This window comes from Mauremys mutica, chromosome 5 (assembly GCF_020497125.1).
Source record: "Mauremys mutica isolate MM-2020 ecotype Southern chromosome 5, ASM2049712v1, whole genome shotgun sequence".
NCBI lineage: Eukaryota > Metazoa > Chordata > Testudines > Geoemydidae > Mauremys > Mauremys mutica.
In genome coordinates, this window is record NC_059076.1 from 105,097,881 (window position 1) to 105,116,270 (window position 18,390).

An 18,390-nucleotide genomic window follows, 5' to 3' on the forward strand; every position below is an offset into this window, starting at 1 on the left:
TAACATATGACGTGGCTGTTTGGGGAGCTGAAAAACAAGTAGGTGATGGATAATACAACCAAACAGGACCACACTGATGCACAAAAAAATTAGAAAATATCAGAAGTAATCAAGGCTTGTGGAATGGTTATATATAGAACAAGAACATGGGACACAGTACATGACATTACAGGCCAATAATATGCAGGTGCAATTTAGACAATTAGAACAACACTGAACAAGCTTTTCTTCACTTCTGTGATGTTCTCTGTCTATAAATATTAGCATGGCTGTTATATCAATAGCCTCAATTGAAAAAAAATGGTTCTGAAGTAATTTAACCATAGGAATTAATAGTAATAGTTCCCAATCTTCAGGCCCTGGTGAGAGTCCAAGGCTGACTTTATCTCTGTGTTCCTCCTCCCACAGGGCTGCTGGGAGACAATTTGGCTGCATCGGGGCATTGTGATGATTGTTATAATATAAAAAAAACCTTGGCTAGATAGAATCACAAAAAGTAACCTTTTAGCCAGAATGTATTTTGCCAAAAGTGTATTTCACACTGAATAACTAACCAAGTGTGCACATTTTGCATTTAAGAATTACAAATTTTGAATGTTATATCTGAATATTTAACTTGAAATTTGCACTATTTTTAGTAAGTTACATAAATTATCCAATCAGAGAACAGAAACAATACCCCATGACCAGCTGATCCAACGTTAATTCAAATCAGTGGAAACTCTCACTAATTTGAGTTTTGAATCAGGCCCTAACAATACAAGACAAATTGTAAATATTTATAATTCACCATCAGTGAACATTATGCAGACTAAGAATTATTAAATAAAGAAAACAGTTTTTGAAAACATCATAATATATTTGAAAATTTTGAAATCAATTCACTGACAAATTGCAAACCAAAAAGAAGGAAAAATTCACAAAATAAACAATTTAATGTGAATTATTTACAGAAGCTCTAATGTATCTCTGTGTGTAGATTACATACTTCCAAAAAAACACCGTGTATCTGTTACGAATGATGGAATTGTAATCATTGGAAGGAGCTCCTCTCGTCCTTGCTCCTTGACTCTTCTTCAGATCTTCTTCCTCTCTTTTTTTTTCTTTACTTCCCTTTTCTCATCTGTTATTCTGTGATCAGCACATTCATGAGTGGTGGGATTGTGGCATGACACCAAGCAAAAATAATTCTTTTTTGCAAAAAATATCTATCTGCTTTCCATAAAAATTTCAACATTTCATCAAACCAGGACACCCAAATGTTTCAATTTAAAAATGCTGCTATGGTGTATCATGGGAGTGAAGTTCAGCTTCCTCATTCACCCATTCTCCGTTATGAGCTGGATTCACCAAGAGACTCTCTTACACCCTGCCACAACTAGGATCATCTCTCATGATACACCACAGAAGCCCAACGAGAGGACAGATGTTGGTGCATCATGGGAAATGTAGTCCAAACAGGGAGCCTAGCCCATATTGGAGAAAGGGGACATCATGCAGCTGAAATTCAACTACAACTCCCATGAGGAAAGGTGGCAACGTTCCCAAGGGGGTGGGGGGAGGGAGGAAAGAAGGGCACGGGGAGCAAATATTTTCAATTTTGATTTTTTTTCTCCAAAAAGTTCAAATTTCCTCAGGGGAAAAAAAATTCTGACCAGCTCTAGCTATTATTCTTGTGAAAATGCTAGCGATAGAAGCCACTCGTTAACATTTTATTCAGAGTTCATAGAATCATAGAATCTCAGGGTTGGAAGGGACCTCAGGAGGTCATCTAGTCCAACCCCCTGCTCAAAGCAGGATCAAACCCAACTAAATCATCCCAGCCAGGGCTTTGTCAAGCCTGAACTTAAAAACCTCTAAGGAAGGAGATTCCACCAACTCCCTAGGTAACCCATTCCAGTGCTTCACCACCCTACTAGTGAAAAAGTTTTTCCTAATGTCCAACCTAAACTTCCCCCACTGCAACTTGAGACCATTACTCCTTGTTCTGTCATCTTCTACCACTGAGAACAGTCTAGATCCATCCTCTTTGGAACCCCCTTTCAGGTAGTTGAAAGCAGCTATCAAATCCCCCCTCATTCTTCTCTTCTGCAGGCTAAACAATCTCAGTTCCCTCAGCCTCTCCTCATAAGTCATGTGCTCCAGCCCCCTAATCATTTTTGTTGCCCTCCGCTGGACTCTCTCCAATTTATCCACATCCTTCTTGTAGTGTGGGGCCCAAAACTGGACACAGTACTCCAAATGAGGCCTCACCAGTGCTGAATAGAGGGGAATGAGCACATCCCTCGATCTGCTGGAAATGCCCCTACTTATACAACCCAAAATGCCATTAGCCTTCTTGGCAACAAGGGCACACTGTTGACTCATATTCAGCTTTTCGTCCACCGTAACCCCTAGGTCCTTTTCTGCAGAACTGCTGCCCAGCCATTCGGTCCCTAGTCTGTAGCAGTGCATGGGATTCTTCCATCCTAAGTGCAGGACTCTGCACTTGTCCTTGTTGAACCTCATCATATTTCTTTTGGTCCAATCCTCTAATTTGTCTAGGTCCCTCTGTATCCTATCCCTACCCTCCAGCGTATCAACCACTCCTCCCAGTTTAGTGTCATCTGCAAATTTGCTAAGGGTGCAGTCCACACCATCCTCCAGATCGTTAATGAAGATATTGAACAAAACCGGCCCCAGCACCGACCCTTGGGCACTCCACTTGATATCGGCTGCCAACTAGACATGGAACCATTGATCACTACCCGTTGAGCCCGACCATCTAGCCAGTTTTCTATCCACCTTACCGTCCATTCATCCAGCCCATACTTCTTTAACTTGCTGGCAAGAATAATGTTGTTTCTGTTTACAGTATGTACAATCTTATTTTGTGTGTACTAGTGTTCAGTACAATTTTGTTATATTTATTTTACTTCACTTTTTTCATTATAGTTATTTTCTATTATTCTCCAAAATTATTAACTAAATAATTTAAGATTTTTAAAAAATGTTTTGCCTGAATTAGTATCTGCAGCTTATAGTACATTGATAAAAAGCCGGCTTCACATTGATAACTTTTGATATAGGTTTTCATACCAATTTGTGCAGCTACTGAATACTTGTGTGCTCATATGTTGTTTTTTTTCCCCATTACATACATTAAGTGGAAAAAAACAAGCATATACACTTTTTTTGTTACTTCAATTACCAATTTCCAATCCATTGAGATGATTTTTTTTGATCATTCTCTTTTTTTCAGTCTTCGTATTTGTGACATGCTGAACCTGTGAGCCCCAGTCATGGACAAGGGCCTCATTGTACTAGGTGCTATATAAACACAGAACAAAAAGATGGTCCCTACCCCAGATAACTTACAACCTAATTATAAAAGAAGAGACAACAGATGAATATGGACATAGGGGCAGTACCAAGAAACAATTGAGGCAATACTGGTCAGCATGAGAAACAGTGTTAGCACATTAGACTTGAGTTGGGCTTCCCTTCTTTTCTCTTCATCTGCTCTGCAGCATTTTTTCTTTTATATAAAGCAGACATTCACCTCTGTTTTAATTTATTTTAGAAACTTCCTATTTCTAGTATTCACACTGTCAAGGCAAAACCACAATTGTTTAAAATGTTTAAGAAGGCTAACTCAGATTGAGACAATAAAATATACCAAAGTAGTAATCTTTAAATCAGAAATGAATTCCTTCACCATAAATAAAATTTTCCATATGTGTAGTTTGGTGATTAAATTATACACAACTGTAATAAAAAGTGGATTATCTTCATGCAAGACAGAGGAACACTTTGGTCTAAAATGAGGATATAACTTATGAAGTCCATCTAAGTGGCTTCCTTGATCTAATTTGGCACAACCATTACTCTTTCATCAAGACAGGCATCATGCATGAAGGCAGAAGTTTAGGTTAGAAAAGGCTAAATTTATTGTTATGGGTGGAGAAACGTTCATAATATCTGCCTAAGTACCACAAGTTTGTGCCCACAAGCTTTATGCACATGAGTACTCCTGGCTCAAATGAATATTCCTTTTTCTATCAAGGATAAGGTTTCTATGAGCAGGTCCAATATGCTTAATTGAAGGTGGCACTCACAAGCAGCTCTACTTTATAATCATGAAAAAAAGCAAAGCAAATTGATGCAGAAAATGTAAATTAAAATAATCCAATTAACCAGTCAATGTTTGATTATGGAGGGATGTGTTGTCTCTTCATGATAAAGGCTGAAGCTATTGTCCTTTCCAAGGGCTTAATCTTTCACCCATTGAAGTTAATACAAATGTGCCATTTATTTCAATAGGTGTAGGAATACTTCAGGATGAACAGGGGGATGATAGTTTAGGGGAAAACACATCTCTAGCCTCTTCAGTACTCCCCAGACTTACCCCCTACCCCTGTACCGAATCCCAGATCCGTGGAGAGCCCCCCATATGGGCAGAGAGAAAGCAGGGGACTATTGCCATCTGGCCCTCCTTTCTGTGTTGCAAAGGGCCAAATCACAGATGCTTGATCTGGCCATCAATATTATAAATATAAAATATACTGTAAAATGTTAGACATTCAATGCTGGGAAATTCACCCACAAAAAGTAATAAACAGATATCTTGAAGTAACTTCCCACCAAATATTTTAAACCTCATATCATACTCATATATATGTAACCCTTCTGCCCATCTGAGTTGGCAGCAACAAGGGCTGGGTTCAGTATCTAGGGGTTCCGTTTCAATAACGCAATGCAAAACCAGCTCAAGCTCCCACCCAGTGACCTGGGACAATTACATACCATCCCCCGGGCACCTCTAAGAGGCAATACTTCCCCTCTTCCAAGCACAGAGTCTGAGTGTAGACTCCTTATTAAAATCCTTTTAATAAAGGAGGGAAACAATGCAGCATTATGTTGGGGAAACACCACAAACAGGATTCATAACACAAACCATGAGCAAAAGACCCAACCCAAAGTAGTTTGGCAGTATCTTTTTCACCAAACTACACATATGGAAAATTTTATTTATGGTGAAGGAATTCATTTCTGATTTAAAGATTACTACTTTGGTATATTTTATTGTCTCAATCTGAGTTATCTTTCTTAAACATTTTAAACAATTGTGGTTTTGCCTTGACAGGGTGAATACTAGAAATAGGAAGTTTCTAAAATAAATTAAAATAGAGGTGAATGTCTGCTTTATATAAATGAACAACCCAACAACCCAAAAGATCACCCCAAAGTCCCAAAAGTCCAACACCCCAAAAGTCTCTTGAGTCCAGCAACCCAAAAATCACCCAAAAGTCCAACAACCCAAAAGTTTCTGTCTCTGGAGAGTGCAGCCCCAGAGTTCAAAAGTTTATCTGCAGAGTTGTACCTCCCAGCCTGTGGGGGGGGGGCAGCACAACGGTGTTAAGGGGCACCTTACATGGTCCAAGGCCGACTGCCCCACCTCTCCATAGGGTTCTGCTGCAGCCTTCACCGCGAGCCACTCCACCAGCCACTCCTCTCCACCAGCCATACCGTGAGCCACTCCAGATGTTCCACGAACTGCTCCACTCCCCCAGCCGCTATGCTCCACCAGCTGTCCTGCAAGCCGCTTCAGTCATCCCGCAAACTGCTCTGCTCTGCTCTGCCAGCCACTCAGCAACATAGCTTTAGGCCCCCGCACAGCACTCAGTGATTTTAGCTCTTTAGTGATTTCAGCTTGTAATAGGGGAGCCTCAGTGCTAGTGCACCATTGGCCCAACGTGAATTCAGCTCAGCAGCCTGTAACTTGACACCTAATGGGATCAAGATTAGCTCTGATATTCTACAGTAGAGGGAGGGGGAGGAGGAGCAGCAATTGGCATTTCAGGCACTCAAAAGCGGCCCATAGTATCAGGAACAAATACCTATCCCCAGCATCTCTCAATTCACTGGGTTTTGGAACCCATGTCCCTTGTCTAGCGAGTGCTACTTAGTTGATGGTGAGTCTCTCTGTCCTAAAACAGTTTCATTGTCCTTGATTCACATAAGCAGGGTAACAACACTTTATTCTTCCTGCTCCAATAACAGAGAAACTGGGGGTCCCACAGCAGCCAAAGTGACCATTTGGGCTGCTGTGGGCTCATGCTAGGTGGGGTGGGTGTCCCTATGAAACAAGATCAGCCTCTGAGGTTCTTTTCCACAACTTGCCACAATTCACCACCAGATGTCAGGATACAGCTCATCCTGACTCTGCTTACATATAGGTCCCTAACTTAAAACATTAGAAAGAAAGGAAATGTGCATTTAAGGTACCCAGACATGTAATAAATGAATATTCACTACCAATGGTAATGTAACCTTAGACTGTATATAAAACATTTTCCCCCATTTTCTCCATCACTGCTTCATGCCTTCTATTTGCTTGTTACACTCATTTTTTTATGTCTTACCTTAGATTGTCTTCTGTTTAGAGTCAGAACTGTGCCTCTGTACAAGTGCATTTGTACAGCACCTAGCACAATGGGGCCTAATCCTGATTGGGTCTCTGGGTATTTTCTAATATTATTGTCACTAATAGCAGTAATGGTCATATTACCCATCCAATATCTTTCACCCACTTAACCTTAACTTTGCCTCTTTGGTGCGTTATTTGATTAAGGGGGCTATTGCATAGATTTTAGCATGTGCAGTTTATAAAATGAATATTGTAGATTTTAAAAGTAATAATGTCTCAGGATACATTCCTTCTGCCATAAAAGTCAATGGGAAGCTCCCACTGGATTAAATAAGAGCAGAAGCAAGCACTGAGTATCAATAAATTATGTAATAATTGTCTGAATTGTATTAAGGCGGGATGTCCTGTCTAGCAAGAGAAGGAATGAGAGCTCTTACTTTCTTGTCCTGCCAAGATGACTTCAGCTGGTGGGCTCTGAGGAGGCTTTGTTGCTCCAGCAAGTTCTCAGGATGTGATTGTGGAGGAGTCCATTTGTTTGGAGACTGATGGAGAAGTTATTGTGTGTAGACTGATGGATCCTGCCAATGGTGCTATCGGCCAACATTATGATAGTGGTGGCTGGGGATGGTGCCTGTGGTGCATGGGGATTGTGCCCCAGGCCCAAATGTACTTATGGGGAAGCTGATTTGGAAAGTGAATTGGAGGGTGGGAAAGAATTTTGGATGAAGGAATAGGCAGTAGGAGTATGTGTTCAAAAGGAAAAAGAGATTGCTACAGCTTCCTGTGGTGGGGAGGAGCTGTCATAGGGAGCTCTGGATATGGGGGGTGGTGGAACTAAGGACCCTCACTGTGGGAAATGGTTACTAGGGCATGTTCTGCATTTCAAACACTGCATGGGGTCTTGAAGAGGGGAAGGAATATAGTGGAGCTTTGCCATAGTCAGGCTGTATCAGAAAGGCAGGAGTAAAAGGTAGTTTAGCAGCCATACCTCTGACTTCCCCTTCCCCAGTAAGTGGAGAGGGGGCTGTTACTGGGGTTTCCTTAGTTGCAGTGGCTCCATTCACTTTAAGGGATTCCAGTCAGAGGATTATTAGGGGTAGGAGTCCACCAGAGGAAAAAGTGGCAGAAAAGAGGCATTTTTTAAAATCTGAAGTGAGGTCTTTTGTTTTACTTCACCCTGAGGGTCCCAGCTACAAAAAGAGAGAGGCTAGTGCTAATGAGGGTACACAAAGACCTGTCATGAGTGAGCAGTTGAGCAGCAGTGACAATAAGGAAGGACATGAGGTACCTGTTTCCAGCCAGGAACACCTGCAGTGACACCAAGGGAGAAATCCTATGCAGTAGTCACAACCCGTCAGGATCAGGCTTCTGGGCAGGACGCTTCACAATGGAAACATTATGCTAGGATGCCTTGGCAGAGGCATGTTATTGAAGTGCACTACATGAGGGACATGGACAGATGTTCCACTAGGAATTTTGCTGTTGGGGCTCTTTTGTTAAAATCTTTTGGTTCCTCTCCAGCACAGCTGAAAGCTGTGATACACCTGACATGTAGCAGATAATTTGATGTCAGCTTTTATTTTTATGGCGAAGTGGAATTTTTGTGGGAACGGTTTGGAATTAGGAAGGGGGTTAGGGATTGGAATGATATAATAGCCATTTCTTTATTCCAACCTGCTATTAAATGTTAGACATTCAAATAGCTCCTACCACAATGGGGTCCTGGTCTAAGGGTTACTACAATACAAAATAAATAACTAATAATAACAATTAGTATAACAATTATGCTGCAAAAGATCCAACTGTATGTGCTGAAATTAATAGGCTATTGGGCCTGCTCCGAAGCCCAGTGCAGTAAATAAGGATCTTTCCACTAACTTTGGTTGGCTTTGGATAAAGCTCTTGGTGTATATACCACTGTTGCATTGTGAGGATCAAGGTTAAGTGCCTTCAGTCACCTGAGCAAGAGGCCAGTAGCCTACTAACATAAATTATGCCTTCTTAGCGAGACAGACCCTGATGCTGTCTTTATTCAAATTCTTCCTGAGGATCCACTTTTTTTCTGTTAGCCCATGAATATAAAAATTAAAAAGTTATTAGATTAAAACTAAATCTTTCTTCCTAGAGCAATCTCTGTGGAGTGCACCTTGTGATACCCTGTCCCTTTAAATGTTCAGGGGGATCAATACTCTTTTCGTTCCCAGTGCACAGCCTCACTTTGCTGTTAGTTTCAGTTTTGCAGCCAGACAATAAAGCCATCACAGCAGACACCTGTGTGTCTATCTCCTTCTCTGCTTGCTTCAGGAATATAGCATGCCTAGTGTCTGCATGGCTCCTCATTGATTTCACTTAGCCCTATTGACTTCACTGTGAAGGACTGGGACTATAAATTGCAAGCTGTCTTCATATCTGTGTCTCATACACTGTAGACACTTAATCCATATGTGCATTATTATTCCCTGGCATGGTTTATTGCTATTCAAATACAGTTGCATAATTTTACATTTCATTTTAAAAATCCATTAAAAAAATTGGATGCACTGCAGCATTTAAGGTTCATGGAGATACTGGGAACATTTCCTTCTGTCTCTTTGCCTCCCCACAAGCTGATTCGATTCACCACGGCCCCTCATTTGTCCTATTTGCCCTTTTCCCCAAATCTAAGCTTCTTTAAAGTTGTAATATACTTAAAAACTGAAATCTAAGCCTTAAACTAGCTACCGGTTCAACCTTTCAAGTACCAGTTTAGTTAGAAGCAGCTTGGCTACCTTTGTTCAGTGTTTTCCCTTTCAAGTGCTGTTATTAACACTTCTCCCAGGCAGTGGTTCAAAGAGAAACTGCAGTTCCTATCTTTCAACTGGCTGCTGTGCTCATTTTTCAGTAGACCAGAATCATGTTTAAGATTATCCCGTTTCAGAGTTCAAACACTGATGTTGAAAAAAACAAAAACAAAACCAAAAGGAGTGTGGTATAATGCAAGCCATTTTACTTTCGTTTTAGAGGTTTAAAAACAGAAATGGGTACAGGGCCTTAAATAATGGCAGAGGGCAAGACTAAGCCCAAATCTAAGCATGGATCTCACTTTGCTCTTTGTTGTAGCTACTGTACATAGGAACCGTCAATGTTATTTTAAAGAGTCAGTGGCATGTAAGTTACTGGGTGCAAGTATTTAAGTGGTTTGCAAAAGGGTACAATAAACTGAGGAAATTCACCACCAATTTTGCATATTTGTATAGCACTTTCTGGTAGCCCTGCCTAGAATTTTCTACTAAGATGCAGTATGTGAAAGACCATTGCAAAATTTGAGAAAAGTATTTTAAAAGATTCTCTTAAATCTGGGTAAAAGCCCTGGAAATAAGGAAAATCTTTGCTAAATTTCCACAAAACTGGTAAAAATCCATATGGTGTTCCACAAACTTTATATATCCCTCCTCCCCCTTTAATTTTCAGATATTCCTTTCTTTATATCATGTGCTTGTAATCAATTGTTTCCACTGACTACCTGAAATTTTGGCTTAGTAAAGACTTCTACATTGGTTGTCATTGTTGTTGTTCTATTAGAATTAGTGTGAGAATTAGAAGTCTGAAGTTCCTAAGATTCAATTATTTGCTCAGGCTACTAGACCACACTTTTTTGTCATCTAAATATAGAAAAAACAATTATGGCATCTCAGATATGAAGTTGTGATAACTCTTAGAGAACTTTGAATTTCTAAGGGTGTGACAACTGTCTGATTTGCCTCCTGTTACAGATGAGATGTTGAGTAACTTGACCAAGATTCCATTGGAAACCTGCTGCAGAGACAGGAACAAAATGATATATCCTAACTCTACATTTTAATAATTCTTCCTCTTTTAGCCCCTGTCCTGCAGGCCCAAATTAAAAAGGGAGCTGCAGGGCAGAGGAAGGCAGTTCTCTGCTAGGAGCCCAGGGAGGAAGGTCTGTCTCTGGAGGGCTGAGAGAAGCTGCTAACACACTAGACAGCAGTGCTGCTAGCAGGGACCAGGGAAGTGAGAGACAGCTCCTGCTGGCTGCTGGGGTTTGCAGGCGGAGGCCCTGATGCAAGGGCAAAGAGGATGCTGGTGCCATAAGAAAATGGCCTGACAGTTCAGTGCAGTAGCCACTAAAGGAAGTGGCTGAACAGCGGACTGCAAGTCCCCTGGAAGGGGGGAGCACAATGTGTGGCACGGCCAGAGGGCTGTGTTGCTGGAGAGGACACTGTGGTCCTAGGAGAGATGTAGGTCCTAGAGCAGGAGTGATGGTGGTGAGACACCACCTGAAGAGGGCGCTGAGCTAATTCCCAAGACAGCCAGCAGGAGGCACCACAGTGGTGGGTGAACCCCATTACACTCCCCACAAAGGGTTTATCTTGACAGCTAATATATTAAAATACAACTTGTGATAATCACTCTAGAATTAAAATTGTGTTAGGAAATAAACTTTCATCCTAGTCTACACATAGAGATGGTTCTAGGGGTGGGTGATCTAGGCAGTCGCTACTCTGGGTACCAGCTTTCAGAGGGCATAAAACCATTTGGCTGTTTGGTTTGTTGGTTTGCTCTGCTGATTGGTAGGCCACTGCAGGATCTCAAAAATGTTTTCTGCCTGGTTGTCAAAATGTCTAAGTCTGTTCCTGTCTCCAAATACCCTCACATACTATTGAACCAAGATAAGCTAGTCAGCACCTCACTCTCCTTTCTCAAAATTGCCCACACCTGTCACAAGGATCAAGAAACGTCCTTTCATTCTCTCTGGTATCACTTTTTCCTTTTACTAGAATCTAATTTGCTTCTGGTCTAAGATGATCGTGTTACATATTTGGCAACAATCCCACTTCACTTTTTTCCTTATGATAATGAAATCTCCTATCTTTAACATACTTTATCCTTCAAAAGCCCACAAGATAAGCATGAGGCATCTCTGGCTCCTCCTGGTCCATTTCCTGTTGTCCAACTGTTTTTATTATTGCTATTTAATTACTGCATTTACAATTTTAGTACTTAATTTACTGGAGACCCTAAATTTTTACCCTCTCCTCTCTGGAATTCACCCTCTCTTTTAAATGAATGAGTTGGCAAAAAACTAACTGAGTCTTAAAAAAAAATGGTATTCTTTCTTATCAGATGGTTTTGGTTTAGTCCAACCGCTAATAAATTAGAAAATTTCAGAACTGCCATGAATCATAATGAATTAATAGCAACTATTTAATGCAGCACAAAAGGATAACATTCAAACTTTGCAACTCAGCGGTAGAAAAAAAATCTGCTCAGTAGAACTTCCTGTGCAATAAACTTTCCAGTGACAAGTCACCTATTAGGAAAGAAACTGATCTGAATTGTTTTATTAATGCAGAAATTGCTGTGTAGCTCCTGGGCAAGATGCTACCTTCATCTTGACTATGGACACATAGACAATACAAACTAAAACTACCAGCATGCAGTGCATTCAGACGGAGAAATGCATATTGGGACCAATATCTCCACAGGACATATTTTTCTGTGAAACAAGGGAAACTATCATTATTCTAAATTATGCAAAGTAAGGATGATCAGACAAATTGGGCTCCTGACAAAATGACAGTGCAGCCTTTGGCTGAGCAAAGTTTGGATACTACTATTCTAAGTTAATAATAAACTCAAGAGTAGGGGCAGAAGGTGTATTCCTGTAATGAGTTATGAGTCTCTTCTTATGCAATGTTCAGGGGTTAAAATTACAGATTGTTTATACACACTGTGTTCTGGGATTAATGAAGCAAGTTACTGAAGCTTATTTATGTTATTATCTGAACTAATACTTTTATTGGAAAAGTTTCTGCTTGACATTTTCTGTTTTGACTGGCATTTGCTAGTTGCCAGATGTCATAAAGAAAGGACTGCAACACATGCCATTAGCAGCATATGCCTTTTTGGGCACTGAATAGTATTTTCATACAAAAAATCAAATGATCCAGAACATATTATGCTGTCATTTAAGAACAGCATCAGAACTGAAACATTTTTCATGTTCATAATAAATTTTGTTCCCCAAGGCTCAATCTAGCATTTTCTCATAATGTTTGGAAATTTAATGAGGAAAACATTTATTCTATTAATTGGCACTACTGTTTTTATTCAGAATGCTAATGGTTTTCTCAGAATACAGGTTTTAAGCAATATATCTGGGAAGGCTTTGATTTTCAGCTTTATTCTTCTTTACCTCATTGAAAGAGTCTGTCCTGTTTTCTTTACCATCCTACTTTCTCAATTATTTACAGTAGTGGCAAGTGCTTAGCTGCAGGGATAAAGGAGATCTGATAGTTGATCTGCTATTTTTTTAAAGGGATACAGTAGATTTTATCCACAACAAACTGCAATAGCTTTTTTAGTAATGTGTGGGCAATGAGGTAATCATTAATCATTCCTAATCAATAAAACTGTTGTGATAAAACTGTTAGCAGTTTCTTAAAGAGACAATATTAAAAGTACAACAAAACTATTCTAATGGAAAGAAATATATGAAGAATAGAAAGGGGCCAATATGGATCCATCTGGAGTTCTTTAATGACCTGAATTTTTTTTTTAAATCTTACAAAAAAGTGGAAATATGGACAAAGTTATAAGGATGAATTCAAAAGACTAATTAAGCATGTAGGAACAAAGTAAGAAAGGCTAAGGCACCAAATGAGTAACACATAGTAAGGGACATGAAAGGCAATATGAAGGGGTACTATAAGTACATTAGGAGCAAGAGAAAGGAAAAGGAGAGTGTAGGTTCACTACGTAATGAGGAAGGAGAGGTAATAATGGATGATATACAGAAGGCTGAGGAGTTCAATGCCTATTTAGCTTTAGATATCAATGAATTTTGATCAGATATTTAACACAATTATTATTTACAACATCAAGGGGAAGCCAGAACACAAGCCAGAATGGGGAAAGACCAGGTTAAAGAATATTTAGATAAGTTAGATGTATTCAGTTCTGCAAGACCTGATGAAATTCATCCTGGGGTACTTATGGAACTAGCTGAAGCAAACTCAGAACAATTAGCAGTTATCTTAGAGGGCTCATGGAGGACAGGTGAGGTCCAAGAGGAGTAGAGAAGAGCAAACATAGTACCTATCTTTAAAAAGAGGACACGAGGAATTATATATCTCTTAGCCTAACTCTGATACCTGGAAAGATACTGGAATAAACTATTAAACAACCAATTTGTAATCACTTTGAGGATAAAAGGGTAAAAAGTAATAGCCAACATAGATTGGTCAAGACCAAATCACGACAAACCAACATATTTTCCTGCTTTGGCAGTGTTACAGGCCTAGTGGTTTCAAGGGATGCAGCAGATATGATATATCTTGATTTTTGTAAGACTATTGACACAGTCTCACATGACATTCTCATAAGCAAACTAAGGAAATGTGGTCTAGATTAAATTGCCATAAGTGGGTGCATAAACAGTTGAAAGAACTTACTCAAAGAATTATCATCGGTTCCATGTCAAAATGGATGACATATCCAGTAGGGTCTTGTGGGGGTCTATCCTGGGTCTGATACTGTTGAATAGTTTAATTAATGGCTTAGATAATGGAATAGAGAGTATGCTTATAAAATTTGAGGATGACACTGAGCTTGAGGGATTGCTAGCGCTTTGGAGGACAGGATTAGACTTCAAAACAACCTTGATAAATTGTAGAATTGATCTGAAATCAAAGATTTAGAATTCAGTAAAGACGAGTGTAAAGTATTACACTTGGGAATGAAAAATCAAATGACCAAATACAATAGGGGCAATAACTGTCTAGGCAGTAGTACTGTGGAAAAGGATCTGGGTGTTGTAGAGGATCACAAATTGAAAAAGAGCTAACTGTGATATAGTTGTTAAAATGCTAATGTTACTTTTGGGCATAATAATGGGAGTGTCATATCTAAGGAGATGGATGTAATCATTCTGCTTTACTTGCCATTGGTGAGACCTCAGCTAGAGTATTCAGTACAGTTTTGGGCACCACACTTTAAGAATGATGGGGACAAATTGCCAGAGGATAGCAACAGAAATGATCAAATGTTTAGGACACCTGACCTATGAGGAAAGGGTTTGTTTTTTTTTTAAATGGGCATATTTAGTCTTCAGGAAATAAGATTGAAAGAGTCTTCCAATATGTTTAGGGCTGTGATAAAGAGGACAGAAATCTATTGTTCTCCATGTCCACTGAGGGTAGGACAAGAAATAATTGACTTACTCTGAAAGAAGGAAGATTTAGTTTCAATATTAGGGAAAATATTCTAATTATAAGAATAGTAAAGTACTAAAAGAGGCTTCTAATAGAAGTTGTGAAATATTATCACTGGAGGTTTTTAAGAACCGGGTAGACAAACACTTGTCAGGGATGGTTTAGGTTCATTTGGTCCTGCCTCAGTGCAAGGGAATGGTCTAGATGACTTCTCAAGGTCCATCTTAAGGTTCTAGGATTCTATTAATTAAAGCTGCATTCCTACCCCCCTTTTTTTGGGCGGGGGGAGAGGAGCTGTGGGGGGAGGGGAGAAAAAGTTTCTTACAATTTCTCTTCTAGTCACTTAATTCTTGGCTAAAAACCACTTTTAGGGATGACAGTTCTTCCAATAATGTCATTTAGTATATTGGCCTTGAACATCTCATGCCTATAAATAGGTCTGCTATGTGTGCTGTATATACAATTGCTGTCATTAAAAACTGAATAGTTACTACCCACAGCTGTCAAAGATATTGGTGTATTTACCATTGTAAGTACCGTACTGGGGGTGCCAAAAATACTGCAGTAATTGTAATTAATATAGTGTGTGGAAATCCAGTTAAATAATGATATCCAATCTCCTCTACCTAGAATTAGAAGAACTGGGTACCTCACAATATATTATTCCCAAACTGTAACCTGCTTTATTTTGTTAAATGACTTGATGGTGATGCTTCTGAGATTAAGACCACACAAGGATAAAAACTGCCCTATAAAACTATGTCTGAGAAAAAAAAATAGCATGTAATATATTTTCAAGCAACTATCCTATGACAAATATGGTTTTTTTGGACTAATTAGTTGCATAGTTTAAAACAAAAACTTCCCCATATCTGAAAGAGATTTTAAGTTTGTTTAATGTTTCTTGCTAGTATTTTAATATAATTAAATGAAACATAACTAATAAAAAAGTGGTATTGTACATTCAAAGAAGTAGATATGTGCATATAGTTTCATGTGTGGAGAGAGAGAGCGAGAGCTATATTTAAGGTCCAATTCAGAGAGAGACACCGAAGGATGAAACCCCAAAAGGATATTAGTTAAATGGCACCTGCCTCCTTTTCTATAATATGGAATCCCAAAGAATAAATGAGGAGCCAGCCCGTAGAGGTCACATTACAGAATTCTGTTTTCCTACCAGCTATACTATAAAAAAAGAAATCTTACCGTTGGAAAGCATTTGGTAAAGAGTCAGCCTCCTCCAGTGTTCTGGGACCCCTGTGGAACTAGGGTCAGTGAGGAAGCCTGAAGTAAGAAGAGGTAGAATTATCTGGTGCAAGTCAGTTCATGTAAATTTAGCTCTATTTTATTTAAAACTGTATGTCTGCAGAATTTCCACTAGAGAATCTTATGTTTAGCTGCTGTACTCCTTATTTGTATGCACAATATTTGCCAGATAGTGGGGTTTCTTTGGTGGGGAGAGAGGATGGGCAGCCTGTTTAAAGACAAATGGATCACTTTGATTATTCACTGTTAATTTTTTATAGTGTATGAATGATCATCTAAGTCATGTAGGCCTACAGAGATAGGTAGCCTGTAACAAGGCGGTGGGATCCCCCACTGCCCCGTGGAGGGACAAGCCTCCCCTAGCACTCACATGGACAGAGCCAGTGTGTCCTGCGCCCGCCCCACAGATGGTAGGGCACAGGACAGGAAGTAGAGTCTCCTAGTGAGTCTCCTGCCGCTGTTAGGGCCTGGGCTGGGACGCAGTGGAGTGGGTGGGCCTGCGTCCCCCCTGCCACCCCACTCACAGGTGGCAGTCTCCCCCTCGCACCAGCACTCAGAAGCCTGAGCTCCTGACTTTGTGTTTGTTGCCCCGCCCTGACCCAGGGCCTGGGCTCATATTGAACTATTGGCTTGGCCCTGCCTAAGGGCCCGAGCTCCTGACTGTTTACTGGCCATTCCTGACCCAGGGCTTGGGAACATAGTGAACTATTGCAAGGCGGTGGGATCCCCCACTACCCCGCGGAGGGACGAGCCTCGGCCGAGCCCTTCTACATAGCCATTTTGTGTTCATTTCAGCACATATTCTGTATGATCCCATGTAGACTTTATATTATTTATCTTTTTCTTATAGACTAACAGATGTTTTGCAGCATGAGCTTTCGTGGGTGAATACCAACTTCTTCGGATGCAAGTAGTGGAAATTTCCAGGGGCAGGTATATATAAGCAAGCAAGAAGCAAGCTAGAGATAACGAGGTTAGATCAATCAGGGAGGATGAGGCCCTGTTCTAGCAGTTGAGGTGTGAAAACCAAGGGAGGAGAAACTGGTTGGCAAGCCATTCACAGTCTTTGTTTAATCCTGAGCTGATGGTGTCAAATTTGCAGATGAACTGGAGCTCAGCAGTTTCTCTTTGAAGTCTGGTCCTAAAGTTTTTTTGCTGCAGGATGGCCACCTTAAGATCTGCTATTGTGTGGCCAGGGAGGTTGAAGTGTTCTCCTACAGGTTTTTGTATATTGCCATTCCTAATGTCTGATTTGTGTCCATTTATCCTTTTCCTTAGAGACTGTCCAGTTTGGCCGATGTACATAGCAGAGGGGCATTGCTGGCATATGATGGCATATATTACATTGGTGGACGTGCAGGTGAATGGTGTGGCTGATCTGGTTAGGTCCTGTGATGGTGTGGCTGGTGTAGATATGTGGGCAGAGTTGGCATCGAGGTTTGTTGAATGGATTGGTTCCTGAGCTAGAGTTACTATGGTGCGGTGTGCAGTTGCTGGTGAGAATATTCACCCACGAAAGCTCATGCTGCAAAACGTCTGTTAGTCTATAAGGTGCCACAGGATTCTTTGCTGCTTCTACAGAACCAGACTAACTCGGCTACCCCTCTGATACTATCTTTTTCTTGTATGTTTTATTGTTTATCTAAAATAAAAGTTAGACTTAAGTATATATATTTTTCTTATGAATGGAAAAATAACTCATCAACAATTGGCTCAGAAAGTCAAAAAAAAAAGCAGTAAACAGGTTCCTATGAGAGAAAAGAAAAGTGGAAGAATTAAAATGGCCACTTATGTAAATATAGACATTTCCCATGTAATAAAAAAAGATGTAAAATATGAAATAGAAATTTAGAATTTTTACTGCAAACACTATTAAAAATAATGGCAAGAAATCAACTTTGATTAGAAAAGTGAACATTTGCTGTACTTAAAAACTTGTTTTCCAGGTGAGCTGGGTGAGATGGAACTCAACAGAGGTACTTAAAAATCATTTTTCACCGAAAAAGGCTTTTTAGATTAAAGATGTTTCATCTAAGGAGACAAGTGGAATACCTGTGTTTTTTATTCAGTTCCCATGCCCCTCTCTCCCTGAAAAAAGATGAAGAAGAAGCTTCTCTCTAGCACCTGTCATTTCTTGTAGAAAGTTATCAAAGTCTTTAGAGGTCATTTTGCTTTTGGGATAAGACTGGAATTAAGACAGGCTGAGTGAGTTTCATACAAAGGAATTCACCATGGATGAAGCCATGGATACATTATGATTGAGTCCATAAAGAAAAATGATCTACAACTCATGAAAGCACCTCTGCCACCTTGGAACATGTTGTAAGAAAGGCACAAGTACTCAGGCAACGAAGATTATGCCACCCCCCAAGGCCTGCCATGGAGCACAAAGCCAAATTTCCCTCAGATGTGGAAGTGTATCTAGTCTGATAAAGTCAGAAGAACTCACTGGAGCACGACAATCACATATAGGGAAGTCTCTCAAATTCTGCCTGACAACTT